This window comes from Salmo salar, chromosome 27 (genome assembly GCF_965601325.2).
Source record: "Salmo salar chromosome 27, fSalSal1, whole genome shotgun sequence".
In the NCBI taxonomy this organism is placed as follows: domain Eukaryota; kingdom Metazoa; phylum Chordata; class Actinopteri; order Salmoniformes; family Salmonidae; genus Salmo; species Salmo salar.
In genome coordinates, this window is record NC_138317.1 from 16,981,554 (window position 1) to 17,000,354 (window position 18,801).

At 38.4% G+C, this 18,801-nt stretch overlaps 21 non-coding genes across 21 annotated transcripts; all 21 read right to left on the reverse strand.

The window, feature by feature from the left end:
• Positions 1–336: 336 nt before the first annotated feature.
• On the reverse strand, positions 337–419 carry trnal-uaa (transfer RNA leucine (anticodon UAA)). Its single transcript has one exon. It is a non-coding gene; the product is annotated as a tRNA-Leu (tRNA).
• A 748-nt stretch (positions 420–1,167) lies between these two features.
• On the reverse strand, positions 1,168–1,250 carry trnal-uaa (transfer RNA leucine (anticodon UAA)). The gene has a single exon. It is a non-coding gene; the product is annotated as a tRNA-Leu (tRNA).
• A 747-nt stretch (positions 1,251–1,997) lies between these two features.
• trnal-uaa (transfer RNA leucine (anticodon UAA)) lies at positions 1,998–2,080 on the reverse strand. Its single transcript has one exon. It is a non-coding gene; the product is annotated as a tRNA-Leu (tRNA).
• Positions 2,081–3,658: 1,578 nt separating this feature from the next.
• On the reverse strand, positions 3,659–3,741 carry trnal-uaa (transfer RNA leucine (anticodon UAA)). Its single transcript has one exon. It is a non-coding gene; the product is annotated as a tRNA-Leu (tRNA).
• A 1,577-nt stretch (positions 3,742–5,318) lies between these two features.
• On the reverse strand, positions 5,319–5,401 carry trnal-uaa (transfer RNA leucine (anticodon UAA)). Its single transcript has one exon. It is a non-coding gene; the product is annotated as a tRNA-Leu (tRNA).
• A 747-nt stretch (positions 5,402–6,148) lies between these two features.
• Positions 6,149–6,231, reverse strand: trnal-uaa (transfer RNA leucine (anticodon UAA)). The gene has a single exon. It is a non-coding gene; the product is annotated as a tRNA-Leu (tRNA).
• Positions 6,232–6,978: 747 nt separating this feature from the next.
• On the reverse strand, positions 6,979–7,061 carry trnal-uaa (transfer RNA leucine (anticodon UAA)). Its single transcript has one exon. It is a non-coding gene; the product is annotated as a tRNA-Leu (tRNA).
• A 747-nt stretch (positions 7,062–7,808) lies between these two features.
• On the reverse strand, positions 7,809–7,891 carry trnal-uaa (transfer RNA leucine (anticodon UAA)). The gene has a single exon. It is a non-coding gene; the product is annotated as a tRNA-Leu (tRNA).
• Positions 7,892–8,638: 747 nt separating this feature from the next.
• trnal-uaa (transfer RNA leucine (anticodon UAA)) lies at positions 8,639–8,721 on the reverse strand. The gene has a single exon. It is a non-coding gene; the product is annotated as a tRNA-Leu (tRNA).
• A 747-nt stretch (positions 8,722–9,468) lies between these two features.
• Positions 9,469–9,551, reverse strand: trnal-uaa (transfer RNA leucine (anticodon UAA)). The gene has a single exon. It is a non-coding gene; the product is annotated as a tRNA-Leu (tRNA).
• Positions 9,552–10,298: 747 nt separating this feature from the next.
• trnal-uaa (transfer RNA leucine (anticodon UAA)) lies at positions 10,299–10,381 on the reverse strand. Its single transcript has one exon. It is a non-coding gene; the product is annotated as a tRNA-Leu (tRNA).
• A 747-nt stretch (positions 10,382–11,128) lies between these two features.
• trnal-uaa (transfer RNA leucine (anticodon UAA)) lies at positions 11,129–11,211 on the reverse strand. The gene has a single exon. It is a non-coding gene; the product is annotated as a tRNA-Leu (tRNA).
• A 747-nt stretch (positions 11,212–11,958) lies between these two features.
• trnal-uaa (transfer RNA leucine (anticodon UAA)) lies at positions 11,959–12,041 on the reverse strand. Its single transcript has one exon. It is a non-coding gene; the product is annotated as a tRNA-Leu (tRNA).
• Positions 12,042–12,788: 747 nt separating this feature from the next.
• trnal-uaa (transfer RNA leucine (anticodon UAA)) lies at positions 12,789–12,871 on the reverse strand. Its single transcript has one exon. It is a non-coding gene; the product is annotated as a tRNA-Leu (tRNA).
• A 747-nt stretch (positions 12,872–13,618) lies between these two features.
• trnal-uaa (transfer RNA leucine (anticodon UAA)) lies at positions 13,619–13,701 on the reverse strand. Its single transcript has one exon. It is a non-coding gene; the product is annotated as a tRNA-Leu (tRNA).
• Positions 13,702–14,448: 747 nt separating this feature from the next.
• Positions 14,449–14,531, reverse strand: trnal-uaa (transfer RNA leucine (anticodon UAA)). Its single transcript has one exon. It is a non-coding gene; the product is annotated as a tRNA-Leu (tRNA).
• Positions 14,532–15,278: 747 nt separating this feature from the next.
• Positions 15,279–15,361, reverse strand: trnal-uaa (transfer RNA leucine (anticodon UAA)). Its single transcript has one exon. It is a non-coding gene; the product is annotated as a tRNA-Leu (tRNA).
• A 747-nt stretch (positions 15,362–16,108) lies between these two features.
• trnal-uaa (transfer RNA leucine (anticodon UAA)) lies at positions 16,109–16,191 on the reverse strand. The gene has a single exon. It is a non-coding gene; the product is annotated as a tRNA-Leu (tRNA).
• A 747-nt stretch (positions 16,192–16,938) lies between these two features.
• trnal-uaa (transfer RNA leucine (anticodon UAA)) lies at positions 16,939–17,021 on the reverse strand. The gene has a single exon. It is a non-coding gene; the product is annotated as a tRNA-Leu (tRNA).
• Positions 17,022–17,768: 747 nt separating this feature from the next.
• Positions 17,769–17,851, reverse strand: trnal-uaa (transfer RNA leucine (anticodon UAA)). Its single transcript has one exon. It is a non-coding gene; the product is annotated as a tRNA-Leu (tRNA).
• Positions 17,852–18,598: 747 nt separating this feature from the next.
• On the reverse strand, positions 18,599–18,681 carry trnal-uaa (transfer RNA leucine (anticodon UAA)). The gene has a single exon. It is a non-coding gene; the product is annotated as a tRNA-Leu (tRNA).
• Between the last annotated feature and the right edge of the window lie 120 nt (positions 18,682–18,801).

The window sequence follows — 18,801 nt, forward strand, 5'->3', positions numbered from 1 at the left end:
GTAAATAGAGTACGATCAAGAGCCCAGTGAAATTGGAATGAGGAGCACACAGTCAGTTATTTTGGCTTTGAGCCAGACAATATCTAAACGAGACTTGTTGACATCCAAATCAAACTTAATACAAGAATAGGGTTTCGAAGCAAGAAGAACAACAATTGAGTTGATAATGACTCTAACACCTTAACCACTCAGCCATCTTTTGTGTTTTTAAAGGATAAACACTTGCTGAGTCAAGTCGGAATATGGGAAACAAAGTCAATTCTTTCAGCTTTGATCCCAAAAAATGTCCAATGAGTGAAAGGTCAATTGATAACATCCGAATCAAAGACAAACTTCTACCAGGAGTGGGGTTTGAACCCACGACGACATATGTCCATTGGATCTTAAGTCCAACGCCTTAACCTCTCGGCCATCCTGGTGTAAAGATCACAACATCAAGGGCCCAGTCAAAATGGAATAAGGAGCACACAGTCAGATTTTTTTGCCTTTGATCCAGACAATATGTAAATGAAACTTGATTACATCCAAATCAAACCTTCTACCAGATGTAGATTTCGAACCAACAAGAACATTTTTATTTCGATCATGATTCTAATGCCTTTAACACACTGCCATCCAGGTGTTTCTAAAAGATTAACAAGAGCTGAGTCAAAATGGAAGAACTTGTCATAGTCATTTCTTTCAGATTTGATCCCCGCTAAATGTAAATGAGTGAAAGGAGGGTTGATTACATCTAAAGTCAACTTTTTCCAGGAATGGGGTTGATACCCATGAGAACATACTGTTCATTGGATTTTTATTCCAACGTCAAAACCACTCAGCCATCCTGGTGTAAATAAAGTACGATCAAGATCCCAGTGAAATTGGAATGAGGAGCACACAGTCAGTTATTTTGGCATTGAGCCAGACAATATCTAAACGAGACTTGATGGCATCCAAATCAAACTTAATACAAGTATGGGGTTTCGAAGCAAGAAGAACATCAATTGAGTTGATAATGACTCTAACACCTTAACCACTCAGCCATCTTTTGTGTTTTTAAAGGATTAACACTTGCTGAGTCAAGTCGGAATATCGGAAACAAAGTCAATTCTTTCAGCTTTGATCCAAACAAATTTCCAATGAGTGGAAGGACAATTGACAAAATCCAAATCAACGACAAACTTCTACCAGGAGTGGGGTTCGAACCCACGAGGACATATGTCCATTGGATCTTAAGTCTAACGCCTTAACCTCTCGGCCATCCTGGTGTAAAGAACACAACATCAATGGCCCAGTCAAAATGGAATAAGGAGCACACAGTCAGATTTTTTGCCTTTGATCCAGACAATATGTAAATGAAACTTGATTACATCCAAATCAAACATTCTACCAGATGTAGATTTCGAACCAACAAGAACATTTTAATTTTGATCATGAGTCTAACGCCTTAAACACACTGCCATCCAGGTGTTTCTAAAAGATTAACAAGAGCTGAGTCAAAATGGAAGAACTTTTCATTGTCATTTCTTTCAGATTCGATCCACGCTAAATGTAAAAGAGTGAAAGGAGGGTTGGTTACATCCAAAGTAAACTTTTTCGAGGAATGGGGTTGGAACCCACAAGAACATACTGTTCATCTGACTTTAATTCCAATGTCTAAACCACTCAGGCATCCTGGTGTAAATAGAGTACGATCAAGAGCCCAGTGAAATTGGAATGAGGAGCACACAGTCAGTTTTTTTGGCTTTGAGCCAGACAATATCTAAACGAGACTTGTTGACATCCAAATCAAACTTAATACAAGAATAGGGTTTCGAAGCAAGAAGAACAACAATTGAGTTGATAATGACTCTAACACCTTAACCACTCAGCCATCTTTTGTGTTTTTAAAGGATAAACACTTGCTGAGTCAAGTCGGAATATGGGAAACAAAGTCAATTCTTTCAGCTTTGATCCAAAAAAATGTCCAATGAGTGAAAGGTCAATTGATAACATCCGAATCAAAGACAAACTTCTACCAGGAGTGGGGTTTGAACCCACGACGACATATGTCCATTGGATCTTAAGTCCAACGCCTTAACCTCTCGGCCATCCTGGTGTAAAGATCACAACATCAAGGGCCCAGTCAAAATGGAATAAGGAGCACACAGTCAGATTTTTTGTCTTTGATCCAGACAATATGTAAATGAAACTTGATTACATCCAAATCAAACGTTCTACCAGATGTAGATTTCTTACCAACAAGAACTTTTTTGATTTCGATCATGATTCTAATGCCTTTAACACACTGCCATCCAGGTGTTTCTAAAAGATTAACAAGAGCTGAGTCAAAATGGAAGAACTTGTCATAGTCATTTCTTTCAGATTTGATCCCCGCTAAATGTAAATGAGTGAAAGGAGGGTTGATTACATCTAAAGTAAACTTTTTCCAGGAATGGGGTTGGTACCCATGAGAACATACTGTTCATTGGATTTTTATTCCAACGTCAAAACCACTCAGCCATCCTGGTGTAAATAAAGTACGATCAAGATCCCAGTGAAATTGGAATGAGGAGCACACAGTCAGTTATTTTGGCATTGAGCCAGACAATATCTAAACGAGACTTGTTGACATCCAAATCAAACTTAATACAGGAATGGGGTTTCGAAGCAAGAAGAACATCAATTGAGTTGATAATGACTCTAACACCTTAACCACTCAGCCATCTTTTGTGTTTTTAAAGGATTAACACTTGCTGAGTCAAGTCGGAATATGGGAAACAAAGTCAATTCTTTCAGCTTTGATCCAAACAAATTTCCAATGAGTGGAAGGACAATTGACAAAATCCAAATCAACGACAAACTTCTACCAGGAGTAGGGTTCGAAACCACGAGGACATATGTCCATTGGATCTTAAGTCTAACGCCTTAACCTCTCTGCCATCCTGGTGTAAAGAACACAACAACAAGGGCCCAGTCAAAATGGAATAAGGAGCACACAGTCAGATTTTTTGCCTTTGATCCAGACAATATGTAAATGAAACTTGATTACATCCAAATCAAACGTTCTACCAGATGTATATTTCGAACCAACAAGAACATTTTAATTTTGATCATGAGTCTAACGCCTTAAACACACTGCCATCCAGGTGTTTCTAAAAGATTAACAAGAGCTGAGTCAAAATGGAAGAACTTTTCATTGTCATTTCTTTCAGATTCGATCCACGCTAAATGTAAAAGAGTGAAAGGAGGGTTGATTACATCTAAAGTCAACTTTTTCCAGGAATGGGGTTGGTACCCATGAGAACATACTGTTCATTGGATTTTTATTCCAACGTCAAAACCACTCAGCCATCCTGGTGTAAATAAAGTACGATCAAGATCCCAGTGAAATTGGAATGAGGAGCACACAGTCAGTTATTTTGGCATTGAGCCAGACAATATCTAAACGAGACTTGTTGACATCCAAATCAAACTTAATACAAGAATGGGGTTTCGAAGCAAGAAGAACATCAATTGAGTTGATAATGACTCTAACACCTTAACCACTCAGCCATCTTTTGTGTTTTTAAAGGATAAACACTTGCTGAGTCAAGTCGGAATATGGGAAACAAAGTCAATTCTTTCAGCTTTGATCCAAACAAATTTCCAATGAGTGGAAGGACAATTGACAAAATCCAAATCAACGACAAACTTCTACCAGGAGTGGGGTTCGAAACCACGAGGACATATGTCCATTGGATCTTAAGTCTAACGCCTTAACCTCTCGGCCATCCTGGTGTAAAGAACACAAGAACAAGGGCCCAGTCAAAATGGAATAAGGAGCACACAGTCAGATTTTTTGCCTTTGATCCAGACAATATGTAAATGAAACTTGATTACATCCAAATCAAACGTTCTACCAGATGTATATTTCGAACCAACAAGAACATTTTAATTTTGATCATGAGTCTAACGCCTTAAACACACTGCCATCCAGGTGTTTCTAAAAGATTAACAAGAGCTGAGTCAAAATGGAAGAACTTTTCATTGTCATTTCTTTCAGATTCGATCCACGCTAAATGTAAAAGAGTGAAAGGAGGGTTGATTACATCCAAAGTAAACTTTTTCGAGGAATGGGGTTGGAACCCACAAGAACATACTGTTCATTGGACTTTAATTCCAATGTCTAAACCACTCAGCCATCCTGGTGTAAATAGAGTACGATCAAGAGCCCGGTGAAATTGGAATGAGGAGCACACAGTCAGTTTTTTTGGCTTTGAGCCAGACAATATCTAAACGAGACTTGTTGACATCCAAATCAAACTTAATACAGGAATGGGGTTTCGAAGCAAGAAGAACATCAATTGAGTTGATAATGACTCTAACACCTTAACCACTCAGCCATCTTTTGTGTTTTTAAAGGATTAACACTTGCTGAGTCAAGTCGGAATATGGGAAACAAAGTCAATTCTTTCAGCTTTGATCCAAACAAATTTCCAATGAGTGGAAGGACAATTGACAAAATCCAAATCAACGACAAACTTCTACCAGGAGTAGGGTTCGAAACCACGAGGACATATGTCCATTGGATCTTAAGTCTAACGCCTTAACCTCTCTGCCATCCTGGTGTAAAGAACACAACAACAAGGGCCCAGTCAAAATGGAATAAGGAGCACACAGTCAGATTTTTTGCCTTTGATCCAGACAATATGTAAATGAAACTTGATTACATCCAAATCAAACGTTCTACCAGATGTATATTTCGAACCAACAAGAACATTTTAATTTTGATCATGAGTCTAACGCCTTAAACACACTGCCATCCAGGTGTTTCTAAAAGATTAACAAGAGCTGAGTCAAAATGGAAGAACTTTTCATTGTCATTTCTTTCAGATTCGATCCACGCTAAATGTAAAAGAGTGAAAGGAGGGTTGATTACATCCAAAGTAAACTTTTTTGAGGAATGGGGTTGGAACCCACAAGAACATACTGTTCATTGGACTTTAATTCCAATGTCTAAACCACTCAGCCATCCTGGTGTAAATAGAGTACGATCAAGAGCCCAGTGAAATTGGAATGAGGAGCACACAGTCAGTTTTTTTGGCTTTGAGCCAGACAATATCTAAACGAGACTTGTTGACATCCAAATCAAACTTAATACAAGAATAGGGTTTCGAAGCAAGAAGAACAACAATTGAGTTGATAATGACTCTAACACCTTAACCACTCAGCCATCTTTTGTGTTTTTAAAGGATAAACACTTGCTGAGTCAAGTCGGAATATGGGAAACAAAGTCAATTCTTTCAGCTTTGATCCAAAAAAATGTCCAATGAGTGAAAGGTCAATTGATAACATCCGAATCAAAGACAAACTTCTACCAGGAGTGGGGTTCGAACCCACGAGGACATATGTCCATTGGATCTTAAGTCCAACGCCTTAACCTCTCGGCCATCCTGGTGTAAAGATCACAACATCAAGGGCCCAGTCAAAATGGAATAAGGAGCACACAGTCAGATTTTTTGCTTTTGATCCAGACAATATGTAAATGAAACTTGATTACATCCAAATCAAACGTTCTACCAGATGTAGATTTCTTACCAACAAGAACATTTTTATTTCGATCATGATTCTAATGCCTTTAACACACTGCCATCCAGGTGTTTCTAAAAGATTAACAAGAGCTGAGTCAAAATGGAAGAACTTGTCATAGTCATTTCTTTCAGATTTGATCCCCGCTAAATGTAAATGAGTGAAAGGAGGGATGATTACATCTAAAGTAAACTTTTTCCAGGAATGGGGTTGGTACCCATGAGAACATACTGTTCATTGGATTTTTATTCCAACGTCAAAACCACTCAGCCATCCTGGTGTAAATAAAGTACGATCAAGATCACAGTGAAATTGGAATGAGGAGCACACAGTCAGTTATTTTGGCATTGAGCCAGACAATATTTAAACGAGACTTGTTGACATCCAAATCAAACTTAATACAAGAATGGGGTTTCGAAGCAAGAAGAACATCAATTGAGTTGATAATGACTCTAACACCTTAACCACTCAGCCATCTTTTGTGTTTTTAAAGGATAAACACTTGCTGAGTCAAGTCGGAATATGGGAAACAAAGTCAATTCTTTCAGCTTTGATCCCAAAAAATGTCCAATGAGTGAAAGGTCAATTGATAACATCCGAATCAAAGACAAACTTCTACCAGGAGTGGGGTTCGAACCCACGAGGACATATGTCCATTGGATCTTACGTCCAACGCCTTAACCTCTCGGCCATCCTGGTGCGAAGATCACAACATCAAGGGCCCAGTCAAAATGGAATAAGGAGCACACAGACAGATTTTTTGCCTTTGATCCAGACAATATGTAAATGAAACTTGATTACATCCAAATCAAACATTCTACCAGATGTAGATTTCGAACCAACAAGAACATTTTAATTTTGATCATGAGTCTAACGCCTTAAACACACTGCCATCCAGGTGTTTCTAAAAGATTAACAAGAGCTGAGTCAAAATGGAAGAACTTTTCATTGTCATTTCTTTCAGATTCGATCCACGCTAAATGTAAAAGAGTGAAAGGAGGGTTGATTACATCCAAAGTAAACTTTTTCGAGGAATGGGGTTGGAACCCACAAGAACATACTGTTCATTGGACTTTAATTCCAATGTCTAAACCACTCAGCCATCCTGGTGTAAATAGAGTACGATCAAGAGCCCAGTGAAATTGGAATGAGGAGCACACAGTCAGTTATTTTGGCTTTGAGCCAGACAATATCTAAACGAGACTTGTTGACATCCAAATCAAACTTAATACAAGAATAGGGTTTCGAAGCAAGAAGAACAACAATTGAGTTGATAATGACTCTAACACCTTAACCACTCAGCCATCTTTTGTGTTTTTAAAGGATAAACACTTGCTGAGTCAAGTCGGAATATGGGAAACAAAGTCAATTCTTTCAGCTTTGATCCAAAAAAATGTCCAATGAGTGAAAGGTCAATTGATAACATTCGAATCAAAGACAAACTTCTACCAGGAGTGGGGTTCTAACCCACGAGGACATATGTCCATTGGATCTTACGTCCAACGCCTTAACCTCTCGGCCATCCTGGTGTAAAGATCACAACATCAAGGGCCCAGTCAAAATGGAATAAGGAGCACACAGTCAGATTTTTTGCCTTTGATCCAGACAATATGTAAATGAAACTTGATTACATCCAAATCAAACGTTCTACCAGATGTAGATTTCTTACCAACAAGAACATTTTTATTTTGATCATGATTCTAATGCCTTTAACACACTGCCATCCAGGTGTTTCTAAAAGATTAACAAGAGCTGAGTCAAAATGGAAGAACTTGTCATAGTCATTTCTTTCAGATTTGATCCCCGCTAAATGTAAATGAGTGAAAGGAGGGTTGATTACATCTAAAGTAAACTTTTTCCAGGAATGGTGTTGGTACCCATGAGAACATACTCTTCATTGGATTTTTATTCCAACGTCAAAACCACTCAGCCATCCTGGTGTAAATAAAATACGATCAAGATGCCAGTGAAATTGGAATGAGGAGCACACAGTCAGTTATTTTGGCATTGAGCCAGACAATATTTAAACGAGACTTGTTGACATCCAAATCAAACTTAATACAAGAATGGGGTTTCGAAGCAAGAAGAACATCAATTGAGTTGATAATGACTCTAACACCTTAACCACTCAGCCATCTTTTGTGTTTTTAAAGGATTAACACTTGCTGAGTCAAGTCGGAATATGGGAAACAAAGTCAATTCTTTCAGCTTTGATCCAAACAAATTTCCAATGAGTGGAAGGACAATTGACAAAATCCAAATCAACGAAAAATTTCTACCAGGAGTGGGGTTCGAACCCACGAGGACATATGTCCATTGGATCTTAAGTCTAACGCCTTAACCTCTCGGCCATCCTGGTGTAAAGAACACAACATCAAGGGCCCAGTCAAAATGGAATAAGGAGCACACAGTCAAATTTTTTGCCTTTGATCCAGACAATATGTAAATGAAACTTGATTACATCCAAATCAAACGTTCTACCAGATGTAGATTTCGAACCAACAAGAACATTTTAATTTTGATCATGAGTCTAACGCCTTAAACACACTGCCATCCAGGTGTTTCTAAAAGATTAACAAGAGCTGAGTCAAAATGGAAGAACTTTTCATTGTCATTTCTTTCAGATTCGATCCACGCTAAATGTAAAAGAGTGAAAGGAGGGTTGATTACATCCAAAGTAAACTTTTTTGAGGAATGGGGTTGGAACCCACAAGAACATACTGTTCATTGGACTTTAATTCCAATGTCTAAACCACTCAGCCATCCTGGTGTAAATAGAGTACGATCAAGAGCCCAGTGAAATTGGAATGAGGAGCACACAGTCAGTTTTTTTGGCTTTGAGCCAGACAATATCTAAACGAGACTTGTTGACATCCAAATCAAACTTAATACAAGAATAGGGTTTCGAAGCAAGAAGAACAACAATTGAGTTGATAATGACTCTAACACCTTAACCACTCAGCCATCTTTTGTGTTTTTAAAGGATAAACACTTGCTGAGTCAAGTCGGAATATGGGAAACAAAGTCAATTCTTTCAGCTTTGATCCAAAAAAATGTCCAATGAGTGAAAGGTCAATTGATAACATCCGAATCAAAGACAAACTTCTACCAGGAGTGGGGTTCGAACCCACGACGACATATGTCCATTGGATCTTAAGTCCAACGCCTTAACCTCTCGGCCATCCTGGTGTAAAGATCACAACATCAAGGGCCCAGTCAAAATGGAATAAGGAGCACACAGTCAGATTTTTTGCTTTTGATCCAGACAATATGTAAATGAAACTTGATTACATCCAAATCAAACGTTCTACCAGATGTAGATTTCTTACCAACAAGAACATTTTTATTTCGATCATGATTCTAATGCCTTTAACACACTGCCATCCAGGTGTTTCTAAAAGATTAACAAGAGTTGAGTCAAAATGGAAGAACTTGTCATAGTCATTTCTTTCAGATTTGATCCCCGCTAAATGTAAATGAGTGAAAGGAGGGATGATTACATCTAAAGTAAACTTTTTCCAGGAATGGGGTTGGTACCCATGAGAACATACTGTTCATTGGATTTTTATTCCAACGTCAAAACCACTCAGCCATCCTGGTGTAAATAAAGTACGATCAAGATCACAGTGAAATTGGAATGAGGAGCACACAGTCAGTTATTTTGGCATTGAGCCAGACAATATTTAAACGAGACTTGTTGACATCCAAATCAAACTTAATACAAGAATGGGGTTTCGAAGCAAGAAGAACATCAATTGAGTTGATAATGACTCTAACACCTTAACCACTCAGCCATCTTTTGTGTTTTTAAAGGATAAACACTTGCTGAGTCAAGTCGGAATATGGGAAACAAAGTCAATTCTTTCAGCTTTGATCCAAAAAAATGTCCAATGAGTGAAAGGTCAATTGATAACATCCGAATCAAAGACAAACTTCTACCAGGAGTGGGGTTCGAACCCACGAGGACATATGTCCATTGGATCTTACGTCCAACGCCTTAACCTCTCGGCCATCCTGGTGCAAAGATCACAACATCAAGGGCCCAGTCAAAATGGAATAAGGAGCACACAGACAGATTTTTTGCCTTTGATCCAGACAATATGTAAATGAAACTTGATTACATCCAAATCAAACATTCTACCAGATGTAGATTTCGAACCAACAAGAACATTTTAATTTTGATCATGAGTCTAACGCCTTAAACACACTGCCATCCAGGTGTTTCTAAAAGATTAACAAGAGCTGAGTCAAAATGGAAGAACTTTTCATTGTCATTTCTTTCAGATTCGATCCACGCTAAATGTAAAAGAGTGAAAGGAGGGTTGATTACATCCAAAGTAAACTTTTTCGAGGAATGGGGTTGGAACCCACAAGAACATACTGTTCATTGGACTTTAATTCCAATGTCTAAACCACTCAGCCATCCTGGTGTAAATAGAGTACGATCAAGAGCCCAGTGAAATTGGAATGAGGAGCACACAGTCAGTTATTTTGGCTTTGAGCCAGACAATATCTAAACGAGACTTGTTGACATCCAAATCAAACTTAATACAAGAATAGGGTTTCGAAGCAAGAAGAACAACAATTGAGTTGATAATGACTCTAACACCTTAACCACTCAGCCATCTTTTGTGTTTTTAAAGGATAAACACTTGCTGAGTCAAGTCGGAATATGGGAAACAAAGTCAATTCTTTCAGCTTTGATCCAAAAAAATGTCCAATGAGTGAAAGGTCAATTGATAACATTCGAATCAAAGACAAACTTCTACCAGGAGTGGGGTTCTAACCCACGAGGACATATGTCCATTGGATCTTACGTCCAACGCCTTAACCTCTCGGCCATCCTGGTGTAAAGATCACAACATCAAGGGCCCAGTCAAAATGGAATAAGGAGCACACAGTCAGATTTTTTTCCTTTGATCCAGACAATATGTAAATGAAACTTGATTACATCCAAATCAAACGTTCTACCAGATGTAGATTTCTTACCAACAAGAACATTTTTATTTTGATCATGATTCTAATGCCTTTAACACACTGCCATCCAGGTGTTTCTAAAAGATTAACAAGAGCTGAGTCAAAATGGAAGAACTTGTCATAGTCATTTCTTTCAGATTTGATCCCCGCTAAATGTAAATGAGTGAAAGGAGGGTTGATTACATCTAAAGTAAACTTTTTCCAGGAATGGTGTTGGTACCCATGAGAACATACTCTTCATTGGATTTTTATTCCAACGTCAAAACCACTCAGCCATCCTGGTGTAAATAAAATACGATCAAGATGCCAGTCAAATTGGAATGAGGAGCACACAGTCAGTTATTTTGGCATTGAGCCAGACAATATTTAAACGAGACTTGTTGACATCCAAATCAAACTTAATACAAGAATGGGGTTTCGAAGCAAGAAGAACATCAATTGAGTTGATAATGACTCTAACACCTTAACCACTCAGCCATCTTTTGTGTTTTTAAAGGATAAACACTTGCTGAGTCAAGTCGGAATATGGGAAACAAAGTCAATTCTTTCAGCTTTGATCCAAACAAATTTCCAATGAGTGGAAGGACAATTGACAAAATCCAAATCAACGACAAACTTCTACCAGGAGTGGGGTTCGAACCCACGAGCACATATGTCCATTGGATCTTAAGTCCAACGCCTTAACCTCTCGGCCATCCTGGTGTAAAGAACACAACATCAAGGGCCCAGTCAAAATGGAATAAGGAGCACACAGTCAGATGTTTTGCCTTTGATCCAGACAATATGTAAATGAAACTTGATTACATCCAAATCAAACATTCTACCAGATGTAGATTTCGAACCAACAAGAACATTATAATTTTGATCATGAGTCTAACGCCTTAAACACACTGCCATCCAGGTGTTTCTAAAAGATTAACAAGAGCTGAGTCAAAATGGAAGAACTTGTCATAGTCATTTCTTTCAGATTTGATCCCCGCTAAATGTAAATGAGTGAAAGGAGGGTTGATTACATCTAAAGTAAACTTTTTCCAGGAATGGGGTTGGTACCCATGAGAACATACTGTTCATTGGATTTTTATTCCAACGTCAAAACCACTCAGCCATCCTGGTGTAAATAGAGTACGATCAAGAGCCCAGTGAAATTGGAATGAGGAGCACACAGTCAGTTATTTTGGCTTTGAGCCAGACAATATCTAAACGAGACTTGTTGACATCCAAATCAAACTTAATACAAGAATAGGGTTTCGAAGCAAGAAGAACAACAATTGAGTTGATAATGACTCTAACACCTTAACCACTCAGCCATCTTTTGTGTTTTTAAAGGATAAACACTTGCTGAGTCAAGTCGGAATATGGGAAACAAAGTCAATTCTTTCAGCTTTGATCCAAAAAAATGTCCAATGAGTGAAAGGTCAATTGATAACATCCGAATCAAAGACAAACTTCTACCAGGAGTGGGGTTCGAACCCACGAGGACATATGTCCATTGGATCTTACGTCCAACGCCTTAACCTCTCGGCCATCCTGGTGTAAAGATCACAACATCAAGGGCCCAGTCAAAATGGAATAAGGAGCACACAGTCAGATTTTTTGCCTTTGATCCAGACAATATGTAAATGAAACTTGATTACATCCAAATCAAACATTCTACCAGATGTAGATTTCGAACCAACAAGAACATTTTAATTTTGATCATGAGTCTAACGCCTTAAACACACTGCCATCCAGGTGTTTCTAAAAGATTAACAAGAGCTGAGTCAAAATGGAAGAACTTTTCATTGTCATTTCTTTCAGATTCGATCCACGCTAAATGTAAAAGAGTGAAAGGAGGGTTGATTACATCCAAAGTAAACTTTTTCGAGGAATGGGGTTGGAACCCACAAGAACATACTGTTCATTGGACTTTAATTCCAACGTCAAAACCACTCAGCCATCCTGGTGTAAATAGAGTACGATCAAGAGCCCAGTGAAATTGGAATGAGGAGCACACAGTCAGTTATTTTGGCTTTGAGCCAGACAATATCTAAACGAGACTTGTTGACATCCAAATCAAACTTAATACAAGAATAGGGTTTCGAAGCAAGAAGAACAACAATTGAGTTGATAATGACTCTAACACCTTAACCACTCAGCCATCTTTTGTGTTTTTAAAGGATAAACACTTGCTGAGTCAAGTCGGAATATGGGAAACAAAGTCAATTCTTTCAGCTTTGATCCAAAAAAATGTCCAATGAGTGAAAGGTCAATTGATAACATCCGAATCAAAGACAAACTTCTACCAGGAGTGGGGTTCGAACCCACGAGGACATAGGTCCATTGGATCTTACGTCCAACGCCTTAACCTCTCGGCCATCCTGGTGTAAAGATCACAACATCAAGGGCCCAGTCAAAATGGAATAAGGAGCACACAGTCAGATTTTTTGCCTTTGATCCAGACAATATGTAAATGAAACTTGATTACATCCAAATCAAACATTCTACCAGATGTAGATTTCGAACCAACAAGAACATTTTAATTTTGATCATGAGTCTAACGCCTTAAACACACTGCCATCCAGGTGTTTCTAAAAGATTAACAAGAGCTGAGTCAAAATGGAAGAACTTTTCATTGTCATTTCTTTCAGATTCGATCCACGCTAAATGTAAAAGAGTGAAAGGAGGGTTGATTACATCCAAAGTAAACTTTTTCGAGGAATGGGGTTGGAACCCACAAGAACATACTGTTCATTGGACTTTAATTCCAATGTCTAAACCAGTCAGCCATCCTGGTGTAAATAGAGTACGATCAAGAGCCCAGTGAAATTGGAATGAGGAGCACACAGTCAGTTTTTTTGGCTTTGAGCCAGACAATATCTAAACGAGACTTGTTGACATCCAAATCAAACTTAATACAAGAATAGGGTTTCGAAGCAAGAAGAACAACAATTGAGTTGATAATGACTCTAACACCTTAACCACTCAGCCATCTTTTGTGTTTTTAAAGGATAAACACTTGCTGAGTCAAGTCGGAATATGGGAAACAAAGTCAATTCTTTCAGCTTTGATCCAAAAAAATGTCCAATGAGTGAAAGGTCAATTGATAACATCCGAATCAAAGACAAACTTCTACCAGGAGTGGGGTTCGAACCCACGAGGACATATGTCCATTGGATCTTACGTCCAACGCCTTAACCTCTCGGCCATCCTGGTGTAAAGATCACAACATCAAGGGCCCAGTCAAAATGGAATAAGGAGCACACAGTCAGATTTTTTGCCTTTGATCCAGACAATATGTAAATGAAACTTGATTACATCCAAATCAAACGTTCTACCAGATGTAGATTTCTTACCAACAAGAACATTTTTATTTCGATCATGATTCTAATGCCTTTAACACACTGCCATCCAGGTGTTTCTAAAAGATTAACAAGAGCTGAGTCAAAATGGAAGAACTTGTCATAGTCATTTCTTTCAGATTTGATCCCCGCTAAATGTAAATGAGTGAAAGGAGGGTTGATTACATCTAAAGTAAACTTTTTCCAGGAATGGGGTTGGTACCCATGAGAACATACTGTTCATTGGATTTTTATTCCAACGTCAATACCACTCAGCCATCCTGGTGTAAATAGAGTACGATCAAGAGCCCAGTGAAATTGGAATGAGGAGCACACAGTCAGTTATTTTGGCTTTGAGCCAGACAATATCTAAACGAGACTTGTTGACATCCAAATCAAACTTAATACAAGAATAGGGTTTCGAAGCAAGAAGAACAACAATTGAGTTGATAATGACTCTAACACCTTAACCACTCAGCCATCTTTTGTGTTTTTAAAGGATAAACACTTGCTGAGTCAAGTCGGAATATGGGAAACAAAGTCAATTCTTTCAGCTTTGATCCAAAAAAATGTCCAATGAGTGAAAGGTCAATTGATAACATCCGAATCAAAGACAAACTTCTACCAGGAGTGGGGTTCGAACCCACGAGGACATATGTCCATTGGATCTTACGTCCAACGCCTTAACCTCTCGGCCATCCTGGTGTAAAGATCACAACATCAAGGGCCCAGTCAAAATGGAATAAGGAGCACACAGTCAGATTTTTTGCCTTTGATCCAGACAATATGTAAATGAAACTTGATTACATCCAAATCAAACGTTCTACCAGATGTAGATTTCTTACCAACAAGAACATTTTTATTTCGATCATGATTCTAATGCCTTTAACACACTGCCATCCAGGTGTTTCTAAAAGATTAACAAGAGCTGAGTCAAAATGGAAGAACTTGTCATAGTCATTTCTTTCAGATTTGATCCCCGCTAAATGTAAATGAGTGAAAGGAGGGTTGATTACATCTAAAGTAAACTTTTTCCAGGAATGGGGTTGGTACCCATGAGAACATACTGTTCATTGGATTTTTATTCCAACGTCAATACCACTCAGCCATCCTGGTGTAAATAGAGTACGATCAAGAGCCCAGTGAAATTGGAATGAGGAGCACACAGTCAGTTATTTTGGCTTTGAGCCAGACAATATCTAAACGAGACTTGTTGACATCCAAATCAAACTTAATACAAGAATAGGGTTTCGAAGCAAGAAGAACAACAATTGAGTTGATAATGACTCTAACACCTTAACCACTCAGCCATCTTTTGTGTTTTTAAAGGATAAACACTTGCTGAGTCAAGTCGGAATATGGGAAACAAAGTCAATTCTTTCAGCTTTGATCCAAAAAAATGTCCAATGAGTGAAAGGTCAATTGATAACATCCGAATCAAAGACAAACTTCTACCAGGAGTGGGGTTCGAACCCACGAGGACATATGTCCATTGGATCTTAAGTCCAACGCCTTAACCTCTCGGCCATCCTGGTGTAAAGATCACAACATCAAGGGCCCAGTCAAAATGGAATAAGGAGCACACAGTCAGATTTTTTGCCTTTGATCCAGACAATATGTAAATGAAACTTGATTACATCCAAATCAAACGTTCTACCAGATGTAGATTTCTTACCAACAAGAACATTTTTATTTCGATCATGATTCTAATGCCTTTAACACACTGCCATCCAGGTGTTTCTAAAAGATTAACAAGAGTTGAGTCAAAATGGAAGAACTTGTCATAGTCATTTCTTTCAGATTTGATCCCCGCTAAATGTAAATGAGTGAAAGGAGGGTTGATTACATCTAAAGTAAACTTTTTCCAGGAATGGGGTTGGTACCCATGAGAACATACTGTTCATTGGATTTTTATTCCAACGTCAAAACCACTCAGCCATCCTGGTGTAAATAAAGTACGATCAAGATCCCAGTGAAATTGGAATGAGGAGCACACAGTCAGTTATTTTGGCATTGAGCCAGACAATATTTAAACGAGACTTGTTGACATCCAAATCAAACTTAATACAAGAATGGGGTTTCGAAGCAAGAAGAACATCAATTGAGTTGATAATGACTCTAACACCTTAACCACTCAGCCATCTTTTGTGTTTTTAAAGGATAAACACTTGCTGAGTCAAGTCGGAATATGGGAAACAAAGTCAATTCTTTCAGCTTTGATCCAAAAAAATGTCCAATGAATGAAAGGTCAATTGATAACATCCGAATCAAAGACAAACTTCTACCAGGAGTGGGGTTCGAACCCACGAGGACATATGTCCATTGGATCTTAAGTCCAACGCCTTAACCTCTCGGCCATCCTGGTGTAAAGATCACAACATCAAGGGCCCAGTCAAAATGGAATAAGGAGCACACAGTCAGATGTTTTGCCTTTGATCCAGACAATATGTAAATGAAACTTGATTACATCCAAATCAAACGTTCTACCAGATGTAGATTTCGAACCAACAAGAACATTTTTATTTCGATCATGATTCTAATGCCTTTAACACACTGCCATCCAGGTGTTTCTAAAAGATTAACAAGAGCTGAGTCAAAATGGAAGAACTTGTCATAGTCATTTCTTTCAGATTTGATCCCCGCTAAATGTAAATGAGTGAAAGGAGGGTTGATTACATCTAAAGTAAACTTTTTCCAGGAATGGGGTTGGTACCCATGAGATCATACTGTTCATTGGATTTTTATTCCAACGTCAAAACCACTCAGCCATCCTGGTGTAAATAAAGTACGATCAAGATCCCAGTGAAATTGGAATGAGGAGCACACAGTCAGTTATTTTGGCATTGAGCCAGACAATATTTAAACGAGACTTGTTGACATCCAAATCAAACTTAATACAAGAATGGGGTTTCGAAGCAAGAAGAACATCAATTGAGTTGATAATGACTCTAACACCTTAACCACTCAGCCATCTTTTGTGTTTTTAAAGGATAAACACTTGCTGAGTCAAGTCGGAATATGGGAAACAAAGTCAATTCTTTCAGCTTTGATCCAAACAAATTTCCAATGAGTGGAAGGACAATTGACAAAATCCAAATCAACGACAAACTTCTACCAGGAGTGGGGTTCGAACCCACGAGGACATACGTCCATTGGATCTTAAGTCTAACGCCTTAACCTCTCGGCCATCCTGGTGTAAAGAACACAACATCAAGGGCCCAGTCAAAATGGAATAAGGAGCACACAGTCAGATGTTTTGCCTTTGATCCAGACAATATGTAAATGAAACTTGATTACATCCAAATCAAACATTCTACCAGATGTAGATTTCGAACCAACAAGAACATTTTAATTTTGATCATGAGTCTAACGCCTTAAACACACTGCCATCCAGGTGTTTCTAAAAGATTAACTAGAGCTGAGTCAAAATGGAAGAACTTTTCATTGTCATTTCTTTCAGATTCGATCCACGCTAAATGTAAAAGAGTGAAAGGAGGGTTGATTACATCCAAAAAAAACTTTTTCGAGGAATGGGGTTGGAACCCACAAGAACATACTGTTCATTGGACTTTAATTCCAATGTCTAAACCACTCAGCCATCCTGGTGTAAATAGAGTACGATCAAGAGCCCAGTGAAATTGGAATGAGGAGCACACAGTCAGTTTTTTTGGCTTTGAGCCAGACAATATCTAAACGAGACTTGTTGACATCCAAATCAAACTTAATACAAGAATAGGGTTTTGAAGCAAGAAGAACAACAATTGAGTTGATAATGACTCTAACACCTTAACCACTCAGCCATCTTTTGTGTTTTTAAAGGATAAACACTTGCTGAGTCAAGTCGGAATATGGGAAACAAAGTCAATTCTTTCAGCTTTGATCCAAAAAAATGTCCAATGAGTGAAAGGTCAATTGATAACATCCGAATCAAAGACGAACTTCTACCAGGAGTGGGGTTCGAACCCACGAGGACATATGTCCATTGGATCTTAAGTCCAACGCCTTAACCTCTCGGCCATCCTGGTGTAAAGATCACAACATCAAGGGCCCAGTCAAAATGGAATAAGGAGCACACAGTCAGATGTTTTGCCTTTGATCCAGACAATATGTAAATGAAACTTGATTACATCCAAATCAAACGTTCTACCAGATGTAGATTTCGAACCAACAAGAACATTTTTATTTCGATCATGATTCTAATGCCTTTAACACACTGCCATCCAGGTGTTTCTAAAAGATTAACAAGAGCTGAGTCAAAATGGAAGAACTTGTCATAGTCATTTCTTTCAGATTTGATCCCCGCTAAATGTAAATGAGTGAAAGGAGGGTTGATTACATCTAAAGTAAACTTTTTCCAGGAATGGGGTTGGTACCCATGAGAACATACTGTTCATTGGATTTTTATTCCAACGTCAAAACCACTCAGCCATCCTGGTGTAAATAAAGTGCGATCAAGATCCCAGTGAAATTGGAATGAGGAGCACACAGTCAGTTATTTTGGCATTGAGCCAGACAATATTTAAACGAGACTTGTTGACATCCAAATCAAACTTAATACAAGAATGGGGTTTCGAAGCAAGAAGAACATCAATTGAGTTGATAATGACTCTAACACCTTAACCACTCAGCCATCTTTTGTGTTTTTAAAGGATAAACACTTGCTGAGTCAAGTCGGAATATGGGAAACAAAGTCAATTCTTTCAGCTTTGATCCAAACAAATTTCCAATGAGTGGAAGGACAATTGACAAAATCCAAATCAACGACAAACTTCTACCAGGAGTGGGGTTCGAACCGACGAGGACATACGTCCATTGGATCTTAAGTCTAACGCCTTAACCTCTCGGCCATCCTGGTGTAAAGAACACAACATCAAGGGCCCAGTCAAAATGGAATAAGGAGCACACAGTCAGATGTTTTGCCTTTGATCCAGACAATATGTAAATGAAACTTGATTACATCCAAATCAAACATTCT